This window comes from Arachis stenosperma, chromosome 10 (assembly GCF_014773155.1).
Source record: "Arachis stenosperma cultivar V10309 chromosome 10, arast.V10309.gnm1.PFL2, whole genome shotgun sequence".
Taxonomy (NCBI): Eukaryota; Viridiplantae; Streptophyta; class Magnoliopsida; order Fabales; family Fabaceae; genus Arachis; species Arachis stenosperma.
The window spans coordinates 114,333,405-114,337,887 of NC_080386.1; the positions used below are offsets into that span (position 1 = coordinate 114,333,405).

At 41.2% G+C, this 4,483-nt stretch overlaps 1 non-coding gene across 1 annotated transcript; it reads right to left on the minus strand.

Annotated features, from left to right (window-relative positions):
- Positions 1–1,210: 1,210 nt before the first annotated feature.
- Positions 1,211–1,318, minus strand: LOC130958524 (small nucleolar RNA R71). Its single transcript, XR_009077641.1, has one exon. It is a non-coding gene; the product is annotated as a small nucleolar RNA R71 (small nucleolar RNA).
- Positions 1,319–4,483: the final 3,165 nt, after the last annotated feature.

Sequence of the window (4,483 nt, forward strand, 5' to 3'; positions counted from 1 at the left end):
TTTGTTTTTCAAATCAATTTTTTTTCAAGTTTTCAAAGTTTTTCAAAATCAAATCTTTTTCAAATCAAATCTTTTCAATCAAATGTTTTCAAAATTAATTTCTTTCCTTTTTCAAAGATACTTACTAACAATTAATGATTTGATTGAACATCTCAAATTTGTTGCCTTTTCTGTTGAGAAAGGTTTAATGTTTGAATCATATCTTTTCTTGTTAGGCAAGTCATTAATTTTTAAAATCAAATCTTTTTAAAATTGTTTTCAAATCATATCTTCGCAATCACATCTTTTTAAAAACCAATCATATCTTTTTAATCACATCTTTTTCAAAATAGTTTTCAATCAAATCTTTTTAACTTCTAATTTCAAATCCTTTTTCAAAAATCACTTGATTTCTTTTCCACTCTTATTTTCGAAAATCAATTAGTGTTTTTAAAAAAATGTTTTCAAAATATTCTAATTAATTTTCGAAAAATTACTTCCCTCCTTCTCACATCCTTCTATTTATGGAGTACCACTCCTTCTCAATGCACAATTCGAACCTTATCTAATTAAAGTTCGAATTCTTCTTCTCCTTCTTCTTTCTATTTCTCTTTTCCTCTGACACCTCAAGGAATCTCTATACTTTGACATAGAGGATTCCACATTTTCTTGTTCTCTTCTCTTTCATATGAGAAGGAGCAGAGACAAAGGCATTCTTGTTGAAGCTGACCCTGAATCCGAAAGGACCTTGAAGAGAAAGCTAAGAGAAGCCAAAGCACAACTCTCTTTAGAGGACCTGACCGAATTCTTCAAAGAAGAAGAAGACATGGCAGCCGAAAACAACAATAATGCAAACAATGCAAGGAAGGTGCTGGGTGACTTTACTGCACCTACTCCCGACTTCTATGGGAGAAGCATCTCTATCCCTGCCATTGGAGCAAACAACTTTGAGCTTAAACCTCAATTAGTTTCTCTAATGCAACAGAATTGCAAGTTCCATGGACTTCCAATGGAAGATCCTTATCAGTTCTTAGCTGAATTCTTGCAAATCTGTGACACAGTCAAGACTAATGGGGTAGACCCTGAGGTCTATAGACTGATGCTATTCCCTTTTGCTGTAAGAGACAGAGCTAGAATATGGTTGGACTCTCAACCTAAAGAAAGCCTGGACTCTTGGGAAAAGCTAGTCAATGCCTTCTTGGCAAAGTTCTTTCCACCACAAAGATGGAGTAAGCTTAGAGTGGAAGTCCAAACCTTCAAACAGAAGGATGAAGAATCCCTCTATGAAGCTTGGGAAAGATTCAAACAATTGATCAGAAAATGTCCTTCTGACATGCTTTCTGAATGGAGCATCATAGGTATTTTCTATGATGGTCTCTCTGAACTATCTAAGATGTCCTTGGATAGCTCTGCTGGAGGATCTCTTCATCTGAAGAAGACGCCTACAGAAGCTCAAGAGCTCATTGAAATGGTTGCAAATAACCAATTCATGTACACTTCTGAGAGAAATCCTGTGAACAATGGGACAAGTCAGAAGAAAGGAGTTCTTGAGATTGATACTCTGAACGCCATTTTGGCTCAGAATAAAATATTGACTCAACAAGTCAATTTGATTTCTCAAAGTCTGTCTGGAATGCAACATGCACCTGGCAGTACTAAGGATGCTTCATCTGAGGAAGAAGCTTATGATCATGAGAACCCTTCAATGGAAGAGGTGAATTACCTAGGAGAACCCTATGGTAACACCTATAATTCTTCATGGAGAAATCACCCAAATCTCTCATGGAAGAATCAAGAGAGACCTCAACAAGGTTTTCAATAATAATGGTGGAAGAAACAGGTTTAACAATGGCAAACCTTTTCCATCATCTTCTCAGCAACAGACAGAGAATCCTAAGTAGAACCCCTCTGACTTAGCAACCATGGTCTCTGATCTAATCAAAACCACTCAAAGTTTCATGACTGAAACAAGGTCTTCCATTAGGAATTTGGAAGGACAAGTGGGACAGCTGAGCAAGAAAGTTACTGAACTCCCTCCAAGTACTCTTCCAAGCAACACAGAAGAAAATCCGAAAGGAGAGTGCAAAGCCATCAATATGGCCGAATTTGGAGAGGAAGGGGAGGAGGTGAACGCCACTGAGGAAGACCTCAATGGGCGTGCACTAGCCTCCAATGAGTTCCCTAATGAGGAACCATGGAAATCTGAGACTCAAAATGAGACCATAGAGATTCCATTGGACTTACTTCTGCCTTTTATGAGCTCTGATGAGTATTCTTCCTCTGAAGAGGATGAGTATGTCACTGAAGAGCAAGTTGCTAAATACCTTGGAGCAATCATGAAGCTAAATGACAAGTTATTTGGAAATGAGACTTGGAAGGATGAACCTCCTTTGCTCACCAAAGAACTGGATGACTTGTCTAGGCAGAAATTACCTCAAAAGAGACAAGACCCTGGGAAGTTTTCCATACCTTGTACCATAGGCACCATGACCTTCAAGAAGGCTCTGTGTGACTTAGGGTCAAGTGTAAACCTCATGCCTCTCTCAGTAATGGAGAAGCTAAGGATCTTTGAGGTACAAGCTGCAAAAATCTCACTAGAGATGGCAGACAACTCAAGAAAACAAGCTCATGGACTTGTAGAGAATGTTTTGGTAAAGGTTGAAGACCAGTACATTCCTACTGATTTCATAGTCCTAAAGACTGGGAAGTGCATGGATGAAAACATCATCCTTGGCAGACCCTTCCTAGCCACAGCAAAAGCTGTGATTGATGTTGATGGAGGTGAACTGATCATTCAAGTGAATGAAGAATCCTTTGTGTTTAAGGCTCAAGGATATCCCTCTGTCACCATGGAGAGGAAGCATGAAGAGCTTCTCTCAATTCAGAGTCAAACAGAGCCCCCACAGTCAAACTCTAAGTTTGGTGTTGGGAGGCCACAACCAAACTCTAAGTTTGGTGTTGAACCCCCACATTCAAACTCTAAGTTTGGTGTTGGGAGGTTCCAACATTGCTCTGAGTATCTGTGAGGCTCCATGAGAGCCCTCTGTCAAGCTACTGACATTAAAGAAGCGCTTGTTGGGAGGCAACCCAATGATTATATTTTATATATTTCTCTTTGTTATTTTATGTTTTTTTTGTAGGTTGATGATCATAAGAAGTCACAAAATTAATTGAAAAAGCAAAAACAGAATGAAAAACAGGAAGAAAAACAGCACACCCTGGAGGAAGATGCTGCTGGCGTTCAAACGCCAGTAAGCCTAGCAGTTGGGCGTTTAACGCCCAGTCTGGCACCATTCTGGGTGTTTAACGCCAGAAAGGGGCACCAGACTGGCGTTAAACGCCAGAAAAGGGCAAGAACCTGGCGTTAAACGCCAGGAATGGGCACCAGCCCGGCGTTTAACGCCAGCAATGGCTCAAAACGTGAATTTTGATGCCATTTGGTGTAGGGATGACTTTTCCTTGACACCACAGGATCTGTGGACCCCACAGGACCCCACCACCACTCTCTCTCTTCTTCCCCCATTCACCAATCACCTCAACACCTCTTCCCCAAAAACCCTTCACCTATCAAATCCCATCTTTCTCTTCACCACTCACATCCATCCTTCATAAACCCCACCAACCTCACCCTTCAAATTCAAACCACTTTCCCTCCCAAACCCACCCATAATGGCCGAACCTCATCTCCCCTCTCTCCTATATAAACCCGTCTTAACCCCTTCATTTTCACACAACCTAAACAACACTTCTCCCCCTCTTTGGCCAAATACACCACCATCTCCCTCTTCCTCATTTCTTCTTCTTCTACTCTCTTCTTTCTTCTTTTGCTCGAGGACGAGCAAACATTTTAAGTTTGGTGTGGTAAAAGCGTTGCTTTTTCGTTTTCCATAACCATTTATGGCATCCAAGGCAGGAGAAACCTCTAGAAAGAGGAAAGGGAAAGCAAAAGCTTCCACCTCCGAGTCATGGGAGATGGATAGATTCATCTCAAGGGTGCATCAAGACCACTTCTATGAAGTTGTGGCCTTGAAGAAGGTGATCCCCGAGGTCCCCTTTTCACTCAAAAAGGGTGAATATCCGGAGATCCGCCATGAGATCCGAAGAAGAGGTTGGGAAGTGCTTACCAACCCCATTCAACAAGTCGGAATCTTGATGGTTCAAGAGTTCTATGCCAATGCATGGATCACCAAGAACCATGATCAAAGTATGAACCCGGATCCAAAGAATTATCTCACAATGGTTCGGGGAAAATACTTGGATTTTAGTCCGGAAAGTGTGAGGGTGGCGTTCAACTTGCCTATGATGCAAGGAGATGAACATCCTTACACAAGAAGGGTCAACTTTGATCAAAGGTTGGACCAAGTCCTCACAATCATATGTGAAGAGGGCGCACAATGGAAGAGAGATTCAAGAGGCAAGCCGGTTCAATTGAGAAGGCATGACCTCAAACCCGTGGCTAGAGGATGGTTGGAGTTTATCCAACGCTCAATCATTCCCACTAGCA